Here is a 26,781-nt window from a genome sequence, read left to right on the forward strand (position 1 = left end):
ATAATTAGGCAACATAATTATGTTCACTTCTGTTTTTGTTTCCTGACTATAGGATATTTGGCAATTATGAACAAAATGGAAGGGGTAGGAACACAAGAGCAACATCTAAGTTTTTGGTACACGCATTTCCCTCACAGGAGTAAGGCAATGTTATTTAGTGCATCACACAGAAGAGTTAGCTGGCCACAGGACTCCCACACCCCAGGTAAACCTTCTAGTTATTGAATTTTTGAAAAAAAATGGAAATTAGTCATGGAAATATTGCACTTGGTTTGTGTCTGTTCCTCTATTGTTCCAGAAAAATTACTTTTGATTTGATATCATCAAAACACCAACCATCAAGACAGACATTTGGACAATTTGGAAGTATTGGGATTGGGATGCTCTGTGCACTCTCAGAAACAGACCTCCATGGTAAATAACAGAGCGAGATGCTTAAACTCCTAAGAGTTTGCAGTTTTAAGTGTTCCCAGAATTGTACAGTATGGCTTTCCATATTCCTTATTCTGTAGTGATTTTAGTTCAAGGAAGAAAAAACAGGCATAGCTGAGGCACCTAGGGAAGGGGACAATGACAGTCTTTCTTTTTAAGGCCTATAGTTTTCATGATCTTGTACCAAGGTCCTTGTATAGTAAATGAATTCTCAAGACAGTGATTCAGATTATACAAATTAGATACTTATTGTAAATATCCACTCTAGAGTGAGCAGTAGACAGGAATTATGTGTCTAATTATTTACAAATCTTCAGCTACCATTTCAATACAATAAGATGTCAAAATCATAAACTTATTTCCTTTACCTTTATATTGGGAAGGGGGAAAGGACAAATAATTGCATTTACTTCTATTACCAAACTGGTAGTGCAGAAGGACTTAAAAAATTGAACCCTTGTTTAAACTGCTTCTCTTCATATTCTTGTTGATACACAGTCTATTAGAACAGGGTTCTTTTTCACTCATCCTCTCCTAGGATACTTTATGAATTAATTGTAGAACAGATTTCTGTAGAAAATTGCAACAGTACCTTTCATAGTACTTGAAGAAAAGTTGAAGTGGTTTGAACTCCAAAACATAACTGAAGAATTAACTTTACAATGTACTGGGGGTCCTTCAAATGTCAAGGGAGAATTATCTATAACTACTAGAGATTTTTACATCATTGTAAGCTACTATCATTTTTTTCAGAAAGCACATAATGGAAGTGTATTATATAATGTTTATCATTCCTAAAGTGATTTTTTTTTTTTTTAAGAGTGTTAGGGAAAAAAACCAAAAACCAGAACCTAACAACAAGAACCACATTTTCATTTATAAATGATGCAGAATAGATATTTGCGCAAAAATAGGAATGTATTAAAATCATGCCATTATTTATCTCATCAAAACTTTTGCTTATATCTGTAGAAAAAGGCAAATTGACTATTTATATACAAATTATAAGGATCTATACAAATTATAATGATTATCTTCTGGTAAAGTTCATGCACATATTCAGTACAAGTGATGGATCTAGTAGTTTAAGTCATAATTTAAGAGTCAGTCAACTAGGATGCAGTTTGACATTTAGATAGCTGGCCTAATTTTTAAATGAGCTGCATGCATGCAATATCCATAGAGGTTAATGTTTTTATAAAGAAACCTTCTCTAAAGAATTTTTTATTATCATTAAGCATGCAGAAATTCTTTATAAAATGGATTCAGAACATTAAAGTAAGCATAAAAATATTATGACCTGAAAAAAAAATTAGTTGCAGGAAAACGAACAGCTCTGGAATGTGGCATCTGGCCAACAGTGGGAGAAAACTTGAGCCTATAAGATAAAGTGGTGTCTAGGTCCTCTCTCTGTTGACAACAGGTGCATGAAAGACTGAAATCCAGTTGTCCCCTTGCATGCTTTCTGATCCATCATGCATCATCCAGGCTTGTTTTAGCCTGATAAAACTGCTGAAATATACTTTTAAAAAAAACTAAACAGACCACAGCCATCAGGCAAGCCTATAAACGGTATAGAAATTTACACTTTTTTCCCCCACTGTACACAAATGTATCAGGAACCAATAGGTGAATCTCAAGTCCTCTGGCCTTGAGACTCTGATGACATGTTAGAAACTCCAGTTTCCAGACTGAGGACCAATATATGTCTTAGACTGCAGCCATGTAATCATTATTTTCAGTCCCAAGTGTTACAATGAGGCTAAGTCCTAACAGAGCTTTTAAATATATCTGCTTTTGAGATAAATTGCCAGCTTGCACACATCATTATTTCTGGTGTGCAGATAAGGATGTTATACTCCACTAAAAGTGATGTGGATTGGATTTGATCCAAGCACAGATACACACATCTATGTCAGCATGCAGACGGTGAATGTTTTAGTGACCTTCTGCATGCTTGTGCAGAGAGGAAATGGGAGCATCCATTGCAACTCTTAAAGTCTCTGTGGGAAAAAGTATTCCTTTCTCTTTGTCCTGGGTAACAAGAAGATGATGAAACCTTACATATAGCTCTTGTACAGAAAAATCCCTGCTCAGGAACATAGATCCATAGAAAGTTATATAAAAAGACTAAAAATGTTACCTCAGAAGCTGGTGTATACAGACATCTGCTCATCACAGAAACATCTTGAAACAACTTCAATATTGTTTCTTTCCAAGCAATGGTATCAAACAAAATAGGAAAGTAAGGAAACACTCAACAATAATAAGGAAGATCAAACTCTTGCCTCAGCTGTTTCTCAGAAAAACCTGCTCCTGCTAAAAAGAACTCTCTATCCTAAATTTCTAATATAGCAAAAGATACTGGGTCTTTTATATTACCTCTGCTGAACTTTTTCCTGTCTTCAATTTAACCTACTGGCTACTGAGCTCTTTTTAAAGTTTTCTACAAATATTCAGAGTTATATTGGTAGTATTTAGAGAGGTGTAAAATCCATAGCATGGTATACTCAATGACCTGCCCACATGACTCTCAGCATGGTGTTTTCTGAACTAGCCCAATAAATTTATTAATTATACGTCTAGTATATAACTATAACAGCCTTTTACTCCACATGTGGGTGTTTTAAGGCAGTCAAATAACAGCACCAATAGCATTTATCCCTTTGGTAATTATAGTGATCAAAGAAACAGAGAAAAATTGCAGGTTTCAACTGAGGAAGCTGCTGGTTAATTTGTTTGCTCCCTGGGATGTGTTGAGAGATTAATTAGCTAAATCACAGTGGGTTTTAAATATGTATGTGTTTCCTAGAAAATAATTAGTTGTTTCATTAAAAAAATAATGAGGTACCATGTAGACGGGTATGCAACATCAGAAATGTGTGGACAACAGAATTAAGGTTCTTGTTTTACTTATTAATGCAACGTCATTCACATGATGATAAGTCTGCAGCTTTATTCACTTTCTGTCTCCCACTACAGCCTATTCTGTATCTAAATCTGGAAGTGCATTGGTTTCTGCTTACATTCTACTTTGACTCTCTACTCAAAGACTGATTTTGCTCTTAGCTAATACCACTATGCAAATCACATGGCCTTTTTCTACTGCTGATTCTTGAACCACTCCTGGCAGTTTTTGAGACTTTCAGAGGGCACAACCCAAAAGTACAGGTGTCAATCCAAAAATTGACCACCATAAACAAGATCACTGCTCATGCTGAGAGCCCAGAAATAGACTTAGAACTGGTCAGCTTGCTAGTTGTGATATAATTTAGAAATTTAGGTGTGTTGAACTCTGTCTGTAGCTGTGAGATATGTTTCTAGACCACCTACTACTTACCAAAATTAGATAGACCAATATTAGATACATTAGCAACTAAACATCAAACATCTGTTCTCTGCTCCTTACATCTTCTTCTCTTTCATATTTACTTTTTTCCTCTTTTTACTCCTGAAACTGCATTGTTGGTTTCTTACTAAGTATATTTTATCAACTGTATGTGTCTTCTTTAGATAGCAAGAAATGAAAGTGAAATCCTGGTCTTGGCCCCTTAAGTCTTTGTGAGATATTAACCAAAAATTGTACAGGTGTTTAGGTGTTGCTTTCCCACCATGAATTCTTTACCTTTTCATTATAAAATGTAACTCACAATGCCAAAACATCAAGGATTGCTCATTAATTTCTTGATGATACTGTGTTAGTACAGAAAAAAAAAGGTTGGTGACAGGCTTGCAGGACTATTCATTACATTCATTGCAGAGAGCACAGATTGCATTGCAGAGTCTACAGCGAGGATGGCAAAGATCCATTTGGGGGAAAGGATACAGGGAATAGTAACTAGCTCTGATCAAAGCCAATGACAGAAAAAAGGAAAAGAGGATAGGGATTCTACATCGTATCTTGGCCTTGGTGAAGATTTGAAGTTGTTTACTAGGAGCTTGTCCTACCAGGGGAGTAATACTCTAATTTCGTAATGAAATGCTGTGAAATGGCTGTTGATTTTGAATGTGCTTCAATGTAAAACAGCTGCTGCAAATCCTGAAACAGCTGTCCAGACCATGTTTTTGCACATTTGTACTTGAGTGCACCAGTGAGCTTCTGCTTAGGATGCAGAAAATTCTAAGAAAAAAAGGTTAGTGGTCTAATATTGTTAGCACCAGATAACAGTGAACATGTGCATAGGTACATCACTAGTGTGGCAGGATAGTGTTGGAGGTTCTCTGCATAGTTGCCCATGACCTGAGGAGCAGTGGAGCATCATGTGTGGCCTATTTCTTGTTCCAGCATGGCTCTAAAACTCCCCTGTACCTGGACTGTTTCTGCTCCCCACCAATACCTCATACTGCAGATGTACAGCATCTATGAACAAATTAATTTCATTTTCTTGTTTGCTTGTGCAAAAGTTATTTCCAGCACTGTAAGACAGTATGCAGACAAGTATACTTTCCCTTGCAAATAAATAGGACTGTTTGCTTTGGCCAGTTTCTAAGACCACTCTACAGAACAGTATGTGGCTAAAAATGCTGCATATTATACCAAAAATGCTTACTAGGGAAGCTGTAATGGTGCAGCAAACACCAAGTATTCATGGTGCATCAAAATTTCTGCTTTATATCTCTTTCAGACTACTATTGGAGTTGCATTTATTGAAATAAAAACCCAGTGGATACTTAGCACTCATATAAAGCCTACTCAAAATTTGCTGGCTCTGTGGGAGTCTATGCTGTGCTGCAGGCTCAGGACTCTTTGAATTGCACGTATTAATTACACTGCCTACCAGGAAAGTAGGAGGTTAGCTGGGAAGCTGATTTAGCAGGGTTTATCCACCATGATTTCCTTATAGCAAGGCAGTCTTGACTTCAGGGGCATATTTTTAGATAGTCTATGTCCTTGCACCAACATGGTTAAAGGTTGCTGCAGTGGATTTGGACTAAATCTGTTTCTAGATATAATTTATGATATAATTTTTAGAAAATCAGAGTAAATACTATTTTCCTTTCCAAATAAGGTAAAGCTGTAGTTTTATTAGCTGGAAAAAACCCCACCAAAACAAGAGTAGATATTGGTTTTCTTTAGTTTTTTTTCCTAGTGAAAAGTTAAATAAGTTTACAGCTGGTAACCAGATGTGAGAAGCTGGTTTCAAATGCACAGGACTGCAGCACTATATACAATTTGACAAGGTTGTGTGTTTTATCAATCTTGAGTTCTACATGCTCACATGCAAAGCAAGCAAGATGCTGCTGCTGCAGAGAACATGTTCTCAAAGCTGGTTTTCTAGCATGCATTCAAAACTACACCAGCCAAACAGACATCCCTGAATACCCCAGTGATGACTCATAGACCTAGACAATTGCCTTAATTTTGAAAGCTAAAAATCTAACAACATAAGAGGCTTCTACTATTAAAATAATTATTGTGGAGCTGAATAGACTGGATGCATCTCCAAGACAAATAATTTGAACATACTAACCCTCAAAGACAAAACCCAAACAGACATTGAACACTGATTTTAGCACCTTTATGTAATTAATTTAAAATGCATATGTTTTTAAGCTTTTTGTGTATAAAGACAAGAACTGAATGCTTGCAAACACTTGAGTCTTTTGTATTCTGAATTAAGTCTTTTTAGAAAATATTCAAAGGCCTTTCCTCCCTGGTGACTGTTTTAAGAAAAGGTTGGACTCAGGATGAACTTTGGAGATGTAAAAGATGAATGTAAGAGATTGTCTTTGTAATATAAAGTACCAGATTACAGCTTCAGCAAGCGCTAGGGAACCCATGTGAAAGTGCTGCTACAATGGTAGCACCTTATAAAAGATGGCCATGATATAAATGATCAGGTTTTTAGGTTTAGTTTAACTGTAGTGATTCCACAACCAATGAAAACCATAGTCTAAACTTTGATCTGGATGTAGAAAATAAATAATTTTCAATTTTTTTTTTTAATTCTGTGCAAGATTCTTTCTCCAACCTAAGGTCTAAATTTTGCAAAGGGGTGATTGAAGATGATGTCCTTCTATACTATAAAAAACATGATATCACTGACTCCATGAAATTACTTCAGATACTTTCAGGACTACCTGAAATACCTGGATATATATGGAAAACAAGCACCGAAGGGCAGCAATCCAGGAATTTTTCTCATAAGAGTCAAAATTTAAGTTGGACATGTGGTAAAAAGAGAGTGGTGGACAGCTACAAACTACAATTGAGGGTTTAAATTAGGTTAAGTGAAATTAAAGAACTAAAACCAAGAAAGAAAGACTCATCAGTCTATTTTGTACAAGAAGTCACAGGCATTGAAAAAAGCATGGAAGTTGCCAGAATTAAAAGGCAAAATCTCTATTGCACTTTATATTTTTTATGTTGAAGATTGTAATTACTTGAAAATCTAATTGCTCATTATCATTCCCAGACAGCAACAAAATAGGCTCTGTGTCAACAGTTTCAAACCTTGCCTATATATCTCCCAAGAAGAATCATGCAGCCCTGCATGATTAGGTGTGTTTAAATTTGGCCACAAGGCACTAGAAACTATATTTCAAATCACTTTCAGATTTATTTATAATCACTAAACGTATAAGTCCCAACAGGACTTCCCGTTTCTAGTTTCATGGAAAATCAGGAAGAAAAGTATATAATCAGGAAGAAAAGTAAGCAGTACAGTGAATATTTAGATAATATGCAGATATTTTTACTCAATTAGCTATTTACTAGCTAATCTATAGCAGAACTCAGAAAACAAAGCAGTTACTAGTATTTGCACAAGAGCCAAACAATCAGTCATCTACATGCTTCTGTCACTATTTTCCCCAATATCTTTAGAATCAGAAAATCCAAGTGAAATGTATCCAAAGATGAAACTAGATTGATCCCACTCAGAAGAGGAAATGTCTTCACAACTGTCTTACCTGGGAATTCAGAACGTAGTCCCTTGTGTTAAATAGCACTTTTATATATAGCCAAAATCTGAATTAATTGAACTTCACATAGAAAATTGCAAAAGAAGAAAAATACTAAATGTAGATTAATAGTGAATGAGAATGAAAGGAAAACAAGTAAATATGCTCATCCTGGAACATGTCACTATCAGAAGGACTTAGGACACAAAGGCAAGGTAGCTATTTGCATGAGATAATGCCAGCACATAGAATCTCACAGAAATTAACAGGTTTGCTCTATTTCCACAGCTTACCTGCCAAACAAGACAATTCCTTAAATAAAAATGTTGTGGACATTTTAACTGACGAAAATCGAGATTCACTGTCATAAACTGTAACTCTATATGCACATAAAAATCATCTTCGGCAAAACCTTTAGTATCTTATGATACTGCAAGGGAAGGCATCTTCTGCTTGATCTGTGCTGCCTGTATCAAGGCAGCAGAAATGCTGAGGAAGTGTTCTGCTTCCCTTGCAACTCAGCAAGACATGGTAATATAAAATCTGTCCTCAAGGGTGGCCTGCTCTGTGGCAGCCATTCTAATGTTCACGGGCTTGTGAGATCAAACGTTTTTACTGAAGTAACTGATAACTCACAGGCTGACAAGAGAGACCTATAATCAGAGTGAAATAATAATTATGTAAATCGAAAACCATCTAAGAAAATAAGAAGGTATTGGTCCCAATGGCTATCATGCTGTAAAGCATGTAAATTGTCATCTTAAAAGTTTCTTATTTAAAACAACTAAAAGGAAACTATTAGTTTGCTCTTTTTCAACTAATGTGGGGTTTAATTTTCCATTTAGCTATAGCTGATAAAATATATTGCAACGTACTACAACAGCCAATTCAGTGTTATTCCAGAATTAAAAATTATCTTAACTAATTTGTTCATCATCTGAATCATCTAAAGTTATCCTGAATAAAATCATACTTGTTTGTGATTGTTCAGTGTTGGAAAATTAGAAATTACTGAGATTACAAAGCTAAAGTTGGTATTGGTAACAGAAATATCAACAGTTTTCTCACAGGCTAAATGAGTACCAAAATCATGAAATGTCATTTGAAAATATGTGATGAATAACATCTGATCTCAGTGTTCAAATGATCCATTCTATCAACCCTAACAGGTACAAGAGACAAAAAAGCAAAGCCTATATTTGTCACAGGAGTAAAAGGAATGCTATATCTGAAATTACTTCCAGACCTTCAGAATCAACAACTTTTACTTAGATTTCAGTATAAAACATGACAGTACATTACACAGTCACAGAATCAGCTAGGCCAGAGAAGACCTTTGAGATCATCAAGTCCAACCTGTGACCCAACACTTCCTTATCAACTAGAGCACAGCACCAAGTGCCACATCCAGTCTTTCCTTAAACACCTCCAAGGACTCCAGCACCTCTCTGGGCAGCCTTTTCCAGTGCACAATCTCCATTTCTGAGAAGAAATTCTTCCTAATATCCGACTTAAACCTCTCCTGGCAGTCCAAGAATGTATCCTCTACAAACAGCAGAGAGCTTAACCTAATATAATCTTATGCAAGAAAAGTAAAAGAAACTAAATGACCTGACAGAGTCAGAAAGAAGGCAGACAGTAGACAATTGCACCCACACACCCTAAATCACACCCAGGTATCTACAACAACAGAAAGGCAACACTTCTCTCTGTTTTATTAAAGAAAAGCTTCTTTTACCCTATTTGTTATTTATACCAGCAGTATCTTCTGTAGACTGCAATATCAACTTAATTTCTAATAAAAGGGGAGGGTGCAAAACTGTGAATTTATTTTATTTAGGACCTCAGAGTCCAGCATGAATACAAGTGATAAATTTCAGAATATTTTTTTAGTACCTTTTGCCCTGTGAATGTTTTAGTGAAAACATTCAAAGAGAAATAAAAAGTATTTTGTAAATTACCAGTATTTCATAGAAGAAAGAGAAATGAAACATAAGCCTATTATAAAGATGTAGCTTTCAGGGATGTGTTATAAAATAGTCTTTTTAAACATCTACCATAAGATTTTATTTACAACAACAGGCCTCCTTATTTCCTCAGAATCTTTGAAATTTTATAAAAGCCAAAATTATTTTGATAAGTGATATTCATGGAAAAAATTAAAGTTTTCCTAAGATGATGAAAATTCCAAAGACATGCTTTTGTTAAAAATAGAATTATTTCTTATGGGGCTCTGTCTGAGGGCCAGAAACATATTTTGAAATTTTTTTCAGTAGTGATATGAGAGACAGCTGATAATATATGAGCATGAATACAGCAAATACAATCACAGCTGTTTTAAAAGAATCTGTGGATATTTTTCATACCTGACTGCCTTTTTCTAGGTAACTCATGACCTGCATTTTCCTTGCTATTTTTCCCTTGGACAAAGATTCCTAACCAAGTGTAAGTAACCATCATTGGGAAAAACATGATAAAAGTAGAAAACACAGTAAGTATTTTTTGATTTTTTTATTCTATAAATGCAGTGTCTTTCTTTTGCCTGAAAAAATCCTCAGTCAAGGACACCACTAAATTTTGAGGTATTAGGTTGAGAAGTCCTTTTGGAACTGGTACTAACCATGTCACAGCCTTCATTTAGAGACCAAATTTCCCCTCTAGATATTCAAACTGTGTAAAAGAGAAGTAGAAATTAAATATCAGCAGTCACCCTACAGCAAATTCAATTTCTGCTCACCTAATTCTAAACTCTGGAGAATTAGAAAGAAGCAACTACATTGGCAAGACTGATTGTGGTGCTGCTACAGGGCCCAAGAAGGTTCCCTTTCCTTTTTTGGATCCTCTCTTGTAATTTGCTTGCACCCTAACCTAGACCTCTTTGCTCTCTGAATCATTATTTGCTGATAGGAAAATCTACAAGTAACAAGAACGATGTAAGGAAAACCTGTTTCTGGAAGCTCCCATAAGGGACTGATCACCCTATCTAGCCCCTTCCCACAGCTCACTGCTGCCAGAATATTTCCTGAGTGGTTTCTGTAAATCAGAGCCTTTGTAGTACAAAGTGATCTGCAACTCTTCCTCACCAAGCACTTTCCTTTGTTTATCTGTCACATCCAGCTTTCAGCAATTCATCAATCCCTTTCCCTTGTTAAGAGGTTTTCTTTAATGAAGGTTATTGTTTGGTGGCACTTTTTTTTTGAAGTGTTTTCTGCTGCAAGTCCACTTCTGGAAAGCATATTACTTAATGAAAATATTGATAAAACTTTTAAAAATGAAGACTTTATATACACATAGATGTCTTCCCTATTCTGCAAGCCAAAGTATATTGGTGCTCTTTTTTTTCCAGGGAGAAAGTATGTGGCAATAGAAAGAAAAGTGCTTCTGACTACAGAGGAAACAAAAAACTGGCAGAAGAAATCTGCCAGGCTAGGGGCCACCAATGGCAAGTTCATCCTTAGAAGGGAAATTTCATGTCAGCCATAAAACTGGAGTAACAATGCTGTGAATGAGTGTTTTATATCACTCAAAGAATCACCTGCAAAGATGTTGGTGAGACCAGTTTTAATATAGTAGTGACAGCATGACAGAGTCCACTGCCAGGGTCCACTCTGTTGCCAGCTAGACAGTTAAAGTGTTCAGAGGAAAATCTAAAATCAATCAATCCAAACCCAAAATCAACTTCAATTGATCTATGCAGAGGCTGGGGATGGAAAAAGGATTAGGTGGGAAAGGGTAAGGATAAAAAGGCAAGAAGAAGATCTCTGAATCACAAGTTTCAGAGTTTGGCATGCCCTTGCCAAACTTTGCCCCAGAGTTAACCAAGGATTTAGGCCTGAAGGTTTTAACTAGACTTCAATCTAGCAGCACTAAATTCATAGTCTAATTTCAATAATTTAACAAAATATTCTATCGAATTTACAGTAAGCACAACTGTAACTCACTTAAAGCCTAACTAACAATCCACAGTACTTAAGAACCTAAGTGTGCAATATTCATAGTACATTTAGTTGCTCTAGCACATTCAGCCTCACACACCTGACTATGAGGTATAGACCTGCAAAAATTCCTCTGGAGTTCAGTGAAATGCTCACATCAGATTCATCTGCACCTTCTCAGTGGGTGAAGGGCTGTGCTTTAAGGAGTAAGTGTATCAGTCCATGCTCCATAGGGACAGTCTGGCATCAGTGCTCTGAGTGTCACAAACCTGAGAGTTCACTAGCTCTGATGTGTATGTTTTAACCTGGAAAAATCCTCTGTGGCCTTTTACTGTCCCACAGGTGGTGAAGTCAGCTGGACTGGTGAAGCAGAGAGCAGAGTTGTTCTTGACAGAGGCTGTCTGGGTACAAAATTTTTTGCTGGAAAGTACAAACTTGCTTCTTTTCTTCACATGTAAAAGCTTGCTGAGTTGCAGAGTGGGTGCACCAGGATGCATGTTGGAGGAGGCAATAAGGTATTCTGTGAGTCCCCAGGAGAGACTGCAAGCAGAAATTGGAAGAGGTGCTTGGGCACTGAGGAGCAGTGGGGTGCAGCCTTCCTGCAGTGAGAACAGTGGGTGCAGGATCCATGGGGAGATGACATTTCTTCTGTTGCTGCCCCATGGCTGGGACACCACAGTCCAGAGCTTCCTCAAATCCTCTGACCAGATGCAAGTGCTCAAGACAAGGATGAGCTGATGGGAAAGACATGAGGGACTGTTTGCAACAGTGGGATCCATGAGTACCATGAAGAGCATCACACGGGCAGGAGGATAGGAATTTCTCTCTCAGCATAAATCAAAGCAATCATGTATCTGATTTATGCTGAGGTACCTGCATTCCCACAGACTTCTCCTGTTACAATCATCACCCTGATTTATGTACAATGGTCATTACTCTCTGCTTTCACCAAGAAGTAAAATACTCAAAAATACAATCTTCAGAATTACAGAAAACTGCACTATTTACATCTGTGCCAAGACATTCTACATTAAAACAATAACAGAAAAAAGGCCTTACACTTTCATAAAAGAGCTTTCTAAATGGCATGTATTATTTGGCCTGTGTATTATTATTTCTATTCATAATTAATGGAAATGTAGCAATTTTTTGCTAATGGAAAAGAACCACTGCAAAGAGCACTTTGATTGCATTATATTTATTACCCATCTTAGGAACTAAATATGCACTTAACCTGTAATTAAGGGTACACAATAAGTGCTTTGTAAATATTGCAGTTGAAAATGTCCTCTCAACATCACTTAGTACCATTAGGCAAAATATTTGCTCAAGGACCGTATTTTTGAAGTGCTAAATTTTTTTTCTGGAAGAAAAAAGGAAGGAAAAGAATGAGCTCAAATGTAGCAATGCCTTTTTTCCTTACAGCTTTCACACCTTCCAAATGCTGTGTGCTCAATCAACGCTGCATGTGAAAAATAACAAAAAACACAGTCTGTGATGGTCTGAAATTTCTCTCTCTGCTGGGGAGCATGAAGAATGGATCCAAACAGGGAAAAAATCTGATGGGCAAAATCTGTTGACAAAAAAAATTTCACACATTTTTGCTTGGAAGCTTTCCCATTGCATAGTGGCATACAGTAAAGTGGGCAAGGATGCTTGGTCAGTGCTTTACAGAGGCTAGTCACTCTTGACTTTCCCGAGTTTCTGATCACCTCTGTTTCCCTTTGCCATAACACACTCAGTCCTGAGTTTCAGGCTTTGTGCCATGGAATAGATGGATGTCACTGTAATATGGAAAGCAGAGGTGCAAGTACAGCCTTTGCTTGCTGTGGCCTCTGAAGAGGGACATGCCTGACCCCACAGGTACACAGCAGTGACAGTGCTGCTGGAATATTAATATTCCACAAAAAGTGTTATGTGTTCCTACCTTATGCCTAAACAAGAGCTAAGAGTGCTTCTAATTTTTTGATAATTGTAAATTATCAAATTGTAACACATTTTGACCTTAGAAAAGCCTTATATTTCAGTGTCAAAAAGAGGTAAGAAGACTAAGTGACATAAATAAACCTCAGATAACTTGCAATTTCTTTGCAGAATTTAAAAAACATCTCAAATCTAAAGTATATTTTTTTCTTAGGAGGAATGGCTACCAAAGCCTTAGGCTCAAATATTTAATCATCTAGAGGTGATTAATCTTCCAAACATATGGAATTATTTAGAATTATACATATAAACCTTTCAAAAATAGACCTTCTAAAATTAATTTTTCACTTCTGTTTCTAAGATTTGGGGCTCATACCTCATTGGATTGATTTATTAAATAAGCTTGCAATGCCATATACATGAGCAGCATGTGGCACATGCTTATTGAAGCAATTGAATTCCTAGTAATATTGAGGAAGGGAGGAAATCTTCATGGCAATGCCATATCCTATATTATGTGAACAAGTAACAAGAAAGGGTTTGAGGTTTCCTGAAAGTGGGATTTGGATGAAATTAGCATTTGTCTTTAAATTACCCACTGTAACAGCTGTTCTAATGTTAATAATGACTTTGGCACTGCTCTTCGGAGAGCAGTTTCTAGTCTATCTTTATTTCCTCTGAGCAGAGTCAGCAGCTTTTATTGTGATTTACTGATTCTGCATTAGAATGTCTTATTTTTTTTTTTGATGGAGCTTCACCACTGGACATTCAGGGAGAGGAGAACAGCCATGTTGCTGCAGTTGCAGCCAAGTGTTTTTTCTATTTAATCCCTTTGGGAGTCTAACATGACTTCATACATGCCACAGTCTGCAGATAGCTTGGAGCTGCCATTTCACACATTTTCTTTGGAAGTGTCCATCACGTTTTAAGTAAAATAGTTTGTGACTGAATCAACATTGATGGTTAAGCTCAGAATTGGTGGCATTAGAGGGTAGGATATCCTTTAGTCCTTAGATGCTATACCTGACCATGATCATGACAGTTATTTCTTCTACTCCCAAAGTCCAGTCTGTATCTGAAAACTGCTCCTGGTGCTGTGCTTGCACGAGATGTTGAGTGCCATGACAAGGACAGACAGACAACCCAGGGAATATGAGGTAAGAGAGAAGATGTTACAGGAGGAATTTGGTAAAATTGAGGCAGAAATTTCTCAATGTTTCTTGCCATGGCATCAATTCTAGCTGAACTTCTTTTTTTGTCATTTTAAAATTTTAATTTTAATCTTGTGTGTCACAGAGCAAATTTAGCTGTTTGTTAAAAAGCTACAACAAGCCCCTGAAATTAGCTCCATTTCAGATACTCCTGCTAGGTGTGAGACTTCCTCCTGTTCTCCAGCCTGTACATTTATTGAAAAACAATGAAAAACACATAGTCTCCCTTATCTGGCATTATTTCCAAGTTCCACTCATGTAGAAATGTTATTAAAATGAAAACAAATAAACCAAACAAAAACATCCTTCTCCCCCCCCCCCTCCATTTTAACATTCAAATTAAAAAAAGAACCAAAACCAAACTCATTTTAAAAAGTTAGCCTTGAAACTTCTCAACTAAATCCAGATAGCTTCAGCTGATATGCCTCAAACTCCTCATTTCCTCAGTAATCTGGCTTCCATATCATGCTCTTGTTTCTCTTGACACAACAGGAAGGTGTTCTCCACTAAACAAAAAGACAGAATAAACAGATCATATGTTAATAAAATTATATGATTAGCATTAAAACAAAAATTTTTACTAGTCACTGTCTGCCACAGGTGTCAGAGTTGACCACAGAAGCCAGCTGCTCAGTCTGTCCTCAGTTCCAGTGCTTCCCACAAGATTTTCACAGTCCTGTAGAACAATGATGCTAAATTCAAACATTTTGGAAATTATTCACAAATAATAAAATGTTAACAGTTATTCTGGCTTCTGTTTAATCTATTAGTATCATATTTTTCTCTTAAAGTTCTCAGTGGATTTGAGTGCTCCAATGTGCTATTCACAAAAGCAGAAACTGCTTCAATCAGCTGATACTTCTACAAGAGAAATAAAAAGTAGATGTGTAGATGGTCCTGATATAAAGCTTTACAGCAAATCAGAAACTAGATATCAGGATGTAGACGTCATCACTCACCATTTTCATTCCAATCCATAGATGAGCCACACCTCTGGATTGAATGATACAGTCAACAAATATAAAGTTCTCTGTAAGTAGAGAAAAAAAAAAAGGGAAGAGAGGGAAAATTTAGCACCCCAAATTATAAAATAGATAGCATCTAAACTGGTCATTCTTTAAGTATCATATTCTGAGTTCTAATATATTCTGAATGCTAATATATTAATAATTAAGGAAAAAAACCACAACTGTTTCATCCATAAAATTTCAGGGAATGTAAAATTTGCATTTCATCCCTTTAAAATATTACCTGCATAATATTAATTTAAGGAGAAAACTGAAAATTATCATCATTAAATGTTTTCTGAGAACAGAAACCTAGATGATATAACAGATGTAATTCCACTTCATACTAATTAACTGAGAATTTTAATTGAAATTAATTAGCATCCTATTGGACATACAAGGTTAGCTAGAGCATAGCTGTACTAACAAACTCTGATGATAACGAACCAAGAAGAATTTTAATGCACTTCCCTGTCATTAGTTGTCTGTCCCAGATGACAAGTTTTGCTAGATAATTCTAGATTCACAAAATTTGGAGTGTGATATGGTTTCCTTTCATCCTTCTAGCAAAAACTAAAAGGACAAAAGAAATAAAAAATGGAGACTGTTCATACTTGTTCTAACCTGCAATTTAATTTTTAAGTTTTTTCATGTCACATTTTATGCCAAGTTTTCTTTTGGAGGTAAGTAGTCAGTCCACTGTGGTAGGATTAATAAGCTATGTTAAAGAGCAGGAAACCTGTACTGAATGCACCTTCAAATCTAACTTATTTTTCATCTGTTTTCATCCCTTGATCTTCAATACCTTTCTAATTTCACCTTGTTACTGTAAAACTCTGTCATGAAAAAGCAGACATCTGTCACATTAAAGCTGTCATGTGAGGCTATCAATCTTCCATTCTGAGCAGTGCAAAAGTAGCCTTTTCAGATGATCTTAAGGCTTATTTTTCATGTATTATACAGAAGACTCAAAGAGACACTACCACATTGCTGCAATTCCAGATTATTTGCCACATGGCAATCATCCCACTCAGCTGAGTGAAATGGTATTGAATTCCATTTAACACCACAAACACAGATGGTGGCAGACACCTGTTGATTGTGGAAACCCAGAAGATGTGGGCTTTTTTAGAGTTTAGCAAAGCTTTTAATACTGTCTCACATAGAATCCTCTGTAAAAAATGTCCAGCAGTCACGCAGATAAATCCACAACATGCTGGAGGAACAGCTGACTAGAGGGCTGGGCTCAAAGAATCACAATAAATGGGCTTGCACCAAACTAGCAGACTGTCACCACTGAGGTTCCCCAGGGCTCTGTTTTAGGTTCAGTGGTTTAAAATTTTTTTTATTAATCACACAGATGCAGAAATTGAATTTACCTGTCATGGTTTGACACTGGCCAAACACCAGGCCCCCACAGCACTGCTTACTCACCCTCCCCTGCCACAGCGGGCAGAGGAGAGAAAAAATTTATGAGGGTTACATGAATTATAAGGATACAAAATGAATTTATTACTAAAGAAGTCAGAGGAGGATAATGAGAATAAAATAAGCCCTTAAAAACACCTTTTCTTCCCCCAACCTCTCTCTCCTTCCCACCCACGGAGCAGGGAGACAGGGCAGGGGGGTTTCGGTGAGTTACTCACTGCTTTTGATGCTCTGGGAGAGGGATCCTTCCCTGTGAGACTGTGGGGTCCCTCCCGTGGGAGACAGTTCTCTGTGAACTTCTCTGGCATGGTCCCCTCTCAGGAGCAGCAGTCCTCCCAAAACTGCTGTGGCGTCGGTCACTCTTCCACAGGGTGAGTCCTCCAGGCTGCTCCAGCCTGGCAGCAGGGCCCCTCTGTCCACCGGGTCTCCCACAGGATCAAAGCCCCTCCAGGCATCCACCTGCTCTGGCACCAGAACATTCCCCACAGGCTGTAGTGGATCTCTGCATCCCCCTTGGATCCCTGTGGGCTGCAGGGGCAGAGCTGCTCCACCATGGGCTCATCACAGCTCCAGTGCCTGGAGCACCTCTTGCCCCACCTTCTCCACTGACCTTGGTGTCTCCTTTGTTTCCCTCACATGTTCTCACCTCCTTCTCTTCTCTGGCTAGAACAAAAACACTGTGCCTCCCTTTGGTTTGATTTTCCTCTTAAATATGTTATCACAGAGGATTTACCATCATGTCTCATTGGCCCAGGCTTGGCTGGAGGCATGCCCATCTTCAGAGCCATCAGGGATTTGCTCTGCCAGACATGGTGGAAGCTTCCAGCAGCTTCTGACAGAAGCCACCACTGTGGCTGCCCTGCTACCAAGAAACAGGCCAACCAAAACCAACAAAATACATTAAGTAAATTCATGGATGATACTAAATTAGGAAATTAGGATAACTCTCAAGGGTGGACTCTCTCAAGGGTGGAGAGGCCTGGCAGAGAGATCTGGTTAGACAAAGAATAAGAAGCTGGGCAATTGCCAGCCATATGAAACATAAGAAAAGCAAATTGTCCACCTGGGATTGGGCAATGCTGTTTATTCATACATACATATATATGTGTGCATGCATATATTATACACACATACATATATATATATGCACACACACACACACACACATATATGTGCATATATCTATCTATACATACACACATGGCAAGTTGCACGTGAGTCAGCAGTGCCCTGGCAGCCAGAAGGGCCAACCTTGTTCTGGAGAGCATCAGGCACAGCATCGCCAGCCAGGCAAGGGAGGGGATTCTCCCTCTTTGCTCTGCACTGTGACAGCCTCACCTCAAATGCTGCATGCAGTTTTGGGCTCCTCAATATGAGAAATAAGCTATTAGGGAGAATCCAGAGGAGGGCCATGAGGATGGTGAAAGGTCCATTCAGCCTGGAGAACAGGAGACTGAGGGGAGACCTCATGTGGTTCACAGCTTCGTCAAGGTGGGTAATGGGTGGGAGGTGCTGGTTTCTTCTCTTCAGTGACCAGCAATAAAGCATAAAGAACTGGAGCAAGGCTGTATCAGGGGAAGATCTGACATCAGGAAAAGGTTCTTCAGTGAGACATTGGTCAGTCACTGGAACAGGGAAGTGGTCATGACATCAAGCCTGCTAGAATTGAAGCACCACCTGAAAAACACTTTTAATCAGATGGTTTAATTTTAGATAAGCCTGAGAGGAGCTTAGGGTTGGATAAATGATCCTGGCATGGGTCCCTTACATAGCATAATCAGCCACAAAGAGAGACACCACCTTCCAAAGACACTGTGTCAGTCTGGGCTGCAGATTCTGATCTTCTCTTGCCTCTGCTGAATTTGTTCTCTGATTTTGTTGGAATCTTCAACCTTTCCATTGCAGAAATATTAAGAAGCTGTAATGATTGAAGTTCACAATGAAAAAATTCAAAATAATTTAGAAGGAAATACTAAACTATATTATATACTGACTGAGCTTAGCTGCTCCATTAATCTATGTTGCATCTTCTTATCTGTCATTGTCTGATTGATTCTGGCCATGTTGTCACTCATTCCAAGTTCTCCCTGGGAAACAGACTACTTCTTCTTAAACTACTCTGTAATTTTGGCCAATGCTTTGCCACAATTCAAATAAATTAGGAGAGGCATTATTTCAATATACAGTATCTATTTGTCAGTATGCTAATGCATGCACATGATATTTTTACATAATTATGGATGAATTGAATGTTACATATTACTGATGGCATTCATATTTTAATAAATAAATTAATAACAAACCAAATGGTTCCTGAAAATTCAAACCACTTAGATATGAAAAATACATAGAATAATATACAAAGAAAGAATCTCTGTTTATATCTGTAACTTTTTTATGTGGAAGTTACAGACCATGATCTCCCCAGGATATAAGTGGTAAATATGCTTTCTTTGAACAAAATTCTCTCATCTTTCTAAGTAGACAGAGATATCTATATTACAGTCACTCAGTGCACCTGAAGCTGGGTAAAGCCTTCAACATCCCCATATGCCATAAACCCTGGAAAGGTCTCATTTTCTGTGGGAATACCAATGAAGACCTTGAGGAAAAAAGGGTCAAAGAACAATGAATTTCTGCATATTTTATTCCTAGTCCCAGTATCCGTTAGCTACAGCTATCAATTGAAGGCACAACCTTCTCACAAATATTTGTTTCAAAGAATTGAGTTTGAAATCTGAGAACTTTAAAATCCCTCAAAAATTCATAGGTAGACTATGTGATCATTTGAACAGAGCATTATTCAACTGCTATTTTTGAATGGGTTCTGGTGTTATCTAAGAAATAATAGAATTAAAATAGATCATAAGTCATGAGTTTTTGCTGGAAAATTGACATTATTCATAACATTTCTCTGCAATCAGATATCAAAACAATAATTAGCAGTGCAAAGATAAATTTACAAGAGGCTGATGGTCAGGAAATAATTTCTTCAACAAAACCTTTGGGCAGAGTTTCCACTTTACATACTGGAGTTTTGTAGGGTAGATATCTTCTGGAGAGATGAACTTTGTAGGAAAACTTCATGGAGATACTGGAATTGCAGTGCAGGGAGTCTTTTTACTGAGCTTCCAAATTGTAAATTCAAAAGTGCATTTCAGTAGCTCTGCCTCATTTGGCAGCTGGAGTGGTTAATGGAGAGCTTGGACTGATGGCCCGAGACCTCCCTCCACATACCTCTCAGGTCAAAACAGAGTTGTTTATTTCCTAATATCCCTGAACATAAATCCTTTTCAGTTCAAGAACCACTGTAAAAATTTCCTTTCTCACCAGGCTTTGTAACAGTAAATGCCTTTTGTAAGCCAATAAGCAGGGTGAAGAGATGATTGATGTGCCTACAGGGCATTAATATAGTCATAATTATAAGGATTTATGTAGTTTTTAAATCTGAAGCCACTACATTAACTTTTACAGCAATTACTTTTTAAGTTTATAATTCCAAGCTGGATAGATAGATAGATGATAGATAGATAGATAGATAGATAGATAGATAGATAGATAATGACATGATTTTGCTGGCTGAAATTAATTTGAAATTTTAAAATTTTAAAATCCAATGGACCTCTCTGCTGGGTCTGCGTATTTCTGGCTTCAAATACACATCTAAATCACACACACATATATGTGTGATTATGCACATAATATGTGCATGCTGGTATATGCAATTTTATTCTGTCATAGCAAAGATTATGCTAAATTTTCTTAAATAATATTAAGTACTAAAGTTCATTTTCATTCCACTTGGAATATAACACAGTAAAATATATTTTCAGGGAGCTTGTTTTTCTTACAAACATTTAATTTAATGGGAAAAAGATTAATAGTTTTTAAAACTCACTAAAATAGCCTCAAAATCAGCTCTTATTTTTAGCCATGCTGTATTTGTTCACATTCAGTAACACAGCTCCCTCCAACCAGTCAAAACAAAATGAGTAAGAGCAGCACAATCCAGCCCTGAATGATCTGATTTGAATAATTTTATTTTTGAGAATGTTGTTGTTATTCATGTCTGTCAAAATGGAATAAAGACATCTTTGTCATTATAGTCAACATAGACAGTAGTTAGCTTGTTCTCATCCATATTACTACTTCTATTTTTAAAGCTAAGTAAGTGCAAAAATTTGTGTTTGAAATAGTAACTATTTTCTCAGAAAAAGAAATTAACTGTAATTAATTTTATCCCGAGATAACTGTAAGTAATTTTTTCCCTGGAAATCCTACAGGGTCAGTAAGTTCATATAAGAGGAAAAATGATGCATCATAAACATGGATAAATTCTTATGTGAATATCATTTACAGAAATTTCTACGGATCAAGCCATAGTTTTCTGGTAAACTTTATATTTATAAATAATTGCAATCAAAACATAGAATAAAATACATGTCATTATAGAGAGGGAAACTGGAAATTATACCCTGGAGTGAAATGATTTATGTCTTTGTAGGCAGCCTAACCTCTATCACTAATGTGTGTCACACCATTTTGCTTCCATATGTGAAGATCTCTTCCTCTTTTAAAGGTCCTGTTCACATCTTAAACTCTGCCTTTCCATCATGGAAGGTCAGCTCTGAATACTGAGGTCCTGGCACTTAAATTATATTTTCTATGTAAAAAATTAATTTAAATAAAGCTGAACCGCTAATAATTTGAAAGACTTAGAGAATTGACAGCTCAGGGAAGAAATTATTTTTTCACCTACACATCCCTTACCTACCTTCTTAGGTCCTTCAAGCAGACTCCACTACTAATTCTTCTACCTGGATGCTTTGTGACAAGCTCTGTTAAATCTCCAGGTATCTGCTAAATCTTTGTTCCTATTGCTTATAGCGCTGATCTTGTTTTGCCACAAGCAGAACCTGAAAACACAGTGCCTGCTTCCAAAACCTGCTGACAATTAGAATTGCTTTCCTTCCACTGATAGAAAGTAGTGGCATTGTCAGCTTGCATCTCACTGACAAGTAAAGCTAGATGCATAGATGTCTCCTAATAAAATATAGAAAATTAATCTAATGCATGGACAAAGAAACAGGAAGAAATGCTGCATTTGTATTCAGTTAATTGTTTTTCAAGAAGCTTTTAGAAATTCGGAATGTAATGTTGCGAAGAATTTTTCATTTGTAGCAGTGTATTCAGCTTGCCTTGCTGAACATAATATAACTCTGTTGTGTATCTTTTAGATGCAATCTTTGTTATCAACAGTGAAAAATGAACTGTTCTTTTACTGGATAAATGTGTGCAATGAATGCCCTGGCCTTGTGACAGAGGAAACCTGCACACCATTTGTCACCAGGTGCAGAGATTTTCAATCTTCGGTGCTCTGGTTAGAAAATTATTTTGTGCCAAGTCCATGGCCCTGGTTGTGGATATCATAAAGGAGAAAACTTCCCGACTTAGTAATTGGCATTTTGGGGAGAAATCTAAGGGGAAAGGCAGTCAATTTGAGGTGGTCTGTATTGTTATAATAACAATTTTGGGGTATTCTTTGGTGTGAAAGTCAACATTCAGACAATCATATAAGGTCTTCACCAGAATAAGTCTTCAGACCTTCCACATACACAGCATATATGACACAGAAATTAAGATGTACTTGAAAACTCTGTGTGTGATGATTAAACTACAAAGGAACAAGATGTGTATGCCGTGTTCATCAGAGTATAAATGGCAGTGAGCCTTTCTGGATTTGGACCTAAACTTGGCTCCTCAGTGCTCTGATCTATTAACCTGTACAGCTATGAAAATTATAATTAAGCTGGCTTTAGTCCAAAACATTTGTTTATCACATCAGAGACAAGCTGCAAAAATAGTTCACAGATCTTTATTGATCCAATGACAAATGTGGCTACAGTGCTGCCTCAGTTTTGTTCAGACCCTACAACTCCTTGCAGCCTGGGGCACAGAAAGCAGGAGAACATTCTGGCACTTCCAGCGTGGTTGTGCTGTGGATCTTCCAATGGATGTGCCAGGAGAGCTTCCTCCTCAATGTTGTAAGTGCATTGTTCATCAGGATGGACACAAGCACTTCTCAGAGGCCTCATTTTTAGCCTTGTTTAGCCTTAAACATGGCACAATGTTTGCTGTCCATACTAGCCCAAACCACAGCCCAGTGATACCCACAGATACAACTCTAAACCTAGCATGAGCCCGAGTGTGCTGTTCTTTATGAAAATGTTTCCAAGTTTTACTTACAATGGTGAGCTGCTACTGGAAAACTAGTAAAATATATTTTTTTATTAGGCACAAGAAAAATTTTCAATACTATTTTCTAATAGTTCCTTGCTAAACAAGCTATTAAAATACTCTTGATAGTGTGAAAAAAGCTAACATAATTTAAACTCCAAACACAGTGTTGCAGCTAATATTAACAAGAACTTCTGCCAAACTGCAATAAATATGTTAGAGCTGATTCCACACAAATTTATGCTTTTCTTGCTTGAAAATCTCTGAAGGAACTGTGGTATAAAAGCATAGAAATACTACAAGGTGCACAAAAATATAGAGATATAGTGATCGTTTCTGGATTTATGATCTATTTATTGAAGTATTTTCAAATCCATTTATTTAGATAAACTGTCTTCATGCAGAAGGAATGCTCCTCATATATTTGGGAGCATGAAATTTTATTGCAGAAATGGTCATTTTGTTTTAACACATTCTGTAAATCAGAATGCTCTGATTCAGTCCACAAAGTTTAAGCTAGATACATTTCTCAGATATTTTAAGTTTCCTTGATGCTTAACCTCTTTCATCCTGACATTAATTTTAAAAATAGGACATCATTTCACAGTTTAAATAGATGAAGGAGAGAAAAGTAGTGGATGGGTTCTTGCCAGGTAGCATTATTGTCTTCATGGTCCTTATGTCAACTGTGGAAAACCTGATGGGGGGTACAGGTCAGGGTTGCTTTTGCTGAGTTCTTCTTCTGGGACTGGAGAAGACAAGATGTTTCATGGATATAAAGGATATGCCAGGTGAAGGAATAATTCTGATTGTGCTGTTGCTGAGTGGGGAGGTGGGAAGTCTTCCAAAAAGTATTTCCAGAGAGTCAAGAACTACAAACTGCCTGCTGAGGAAGCACTATCCCCACTGCCTCCACAAGAAATCAGATTCAATGACATCTAAAATCAATAACTACTGCCATCTCCTCTAAACACACAGGTAGATTTTATTATAAGATGCAAAAATAATATTCAGAAGACCTCAAAACAACTTGTTTTTTTTTTATTTCAGTGAACATTTTTATTGTAATGGACAAAATTTTTACAATTAATACCAATCCTAAATACTATGGACCAGCCTAGCCATTTTTGAAAGTGTAGAGTTTATTTCTCTTCTATGTTTGTTCAATATATGTTCTGTGAATAAATAGTGTGAAAGTGTAAGATTATACTTAGAAACTAGATGTAATTATTTGCACTTGAGAAGCCAAATTTCCCTAAGGCACAGGACATTACAACTTTGCAAGTGTCTAACTGCGGAAAGCAGTGTGAAATTTTGTGGGGAACTATTCTATAATTAGTGATCCATAAAAACAATTGCTGAGCTAGCTCTCATAAATATGATTTACCATGCTTGCAAGTCAACATTTTCTTACTAAATGGATAAAGAAAGAGATATGTAAAGGCATACACATTATAAAAGGAGACTTTTCTGTAAAAACCCCAGGGGTTCTGGGGTTCTGTTGATATGAAGTAGCCCTAATGCCATCCTTTTTCTCACAAACCAGAAGTTTTCTGGTTAAGTCCTGACTAAGTTCATCAAAGTTCAGAGGGAACCTTAGACTTTTCTGGACAAAATTTGTCCTGTTGCTCCTTAGATTTGTTGATAAATTGCAAACCCCTTTTCCTAAATAAGCTATCTTTTGTTAATGTGTGGGGGTTTTTTTTTGGTAGGAATTACTTGAATACTTCTCCTTCAGCATTTTCCACTACCATGGGCTAATATCCATGATTAAACAGGATGGCTGGTTAGGACAAGAATAAGTAAAATCAGGTTACTGATTCAAATCAAATTCAAATAACCTGAGAGTCATAGAAGAAAATAAAAAGAAAGAACCATGTGTGAGGTACATGTTGATAACTCAAATGTATGAAACAGCTTTTCCTTAATTTTTCATTTAAATTATAACTTGGCTATTGGGGAGTGGTGTTAATGTGAAACCAAGGTAGAAAGATGTTTGTGTTTTTCACTGCAATAATCTAATTTGAGAGTGTATTTTACTTTTTGTTTTAGAAACAAAAAGATTATCCTTATGTGGACTTTTAGTAGAGAAACTGTTTCTGAATATGTCACTTCATGTTTTTCATTAACAAGAAAAATCTTAAAACAGATAGCATCAGTAATCAGTGCCAGTTTGCTATGCATTTGCTCTCTGAACCCGTGTTAAAATCAGAAAGTTCTTCAGAATGTTTAGCATATTTTCACTTCTTACCTGTAAATGCCATTAAACATTAATTATATTGTGGTAAGCTGCATATGTAAATAAATGGCGTTATCTTGGAACACTGAATTTTTTCAAGTATGAAAACACTAATTTTAGATATACTAATGAAATGTCTGAAAGCTATTCTGATGTTTGACTGAATCCCTGCCCTGTTGGGTTAGTGTGGTCAAGGTTGGTGTCAGGGGATTACACTAGTGGTTTGTGTTAGAGGTTGCCAGAAGCTTCCTCCAGGTCTTGCACAGCCATTGCCAGCTGGTTGCAGGATGGATGGTTCTGCTGGCCAAGGCAATCAGAAATTTTGGTAATGCCTCAATTGTGGTAACTGTGGTGATGCCTCAAATGCCTAAATGTGATTTAAGGAAAGGTTATGGTGCAGATGTTGCTGTTGCCAGAGTGAAGTGAGAACATGGGAGAGGAACAGCCCTGCAGGCACCAAGGTCAGTGCAGCAGGAGAGGCAGGAGGGGCTCCAGGCACAGAGCTGGGATTCCCCTGCAGCCCCTGGTGCAGCCCATGGTGAAACAGCTGTGCCCCTGCAGCCCAGGGAGGTCCATGGGGATGCTGAGATCCACCCACAGTCCATGGAGGAGACCCAGGCTGGAGCCTGAGAAGAAACTGTGACCCCTTAGGAGTCTCCTGACAGGGACCTGCAGACCCATGGAGAGAGCAGCCCAGTCTGGAGCAGATCTCCTGGCAGGACTTGTGACCCTGTGGAAGACCCATGCTGGAGCAGGCTGTGCCTGAAGGACTGCACCCTGTGGAAGAGTGATCCATGCTGGAGCAGTTCATGGAGAACTGCTGCCCATGGGATGGACTCTTGCTCATAGACAGCAGACTCCATGAGAGAGACTCCACAGCGGAGTAGTGAAAGGATTCCTTCCCCGAGCAGCATCAAGAACATGTGATGAACTGAGTGTAGCCCTCATTTCCCCCTTCTCTGTGCTGCTGGTGGGAAGAATAATCTTGGAAGGAGGAAGGGGTGGGGAAAGGACATTTTTAAGATTAATTTTACTTCTCAATATCCTGATCTGATTTTGTTAGTAATGAATTCAATTAATACCTCTAGTGGTGTTCCTTCTGCCCAGAATGGTATTTTGTGAGTGATCTCTCCCAGACCTCATCTCAGCTTCTGAACCTTTGTTATATTTTGTCTTCCCTATCCAGTTTTTAAAGTTTATTTTATTCAGACTGATTCTAACTTATTAGGTGGCTTGAAATAGGATAACTACAAAGGGGAAATACTGCTTTTAAAGTGTTATGGAATATTTTTTTCCATAACAGGGGAAATGATAGAGCACTTTTGGGGCGTGCCTGACATACACCCAGGGTCAGTCCACTACAGAAGCCATCACAAAAAACGTGAGGCACTGGAACAGGCTCTGCAAGGAAGTAGCCACAGCACCAGCCTTCCAGAGTTCAAGAGAATTTTGAACAATGCTCTTGG

The sequence above is a fragment of the Lonchura striata genome, chromosome Z, assembly GCF_046129695.1.
Source record: "Lonchura striata isolate bLonStr1 chromosome Z, bLonStr1.mat, whole genome shotgun sequence".
NCBI lineage: Eukaryota > Metazoa > Chordata > Aves > Passeriformes > Estrildidae > Lonchura > Lonchura striata.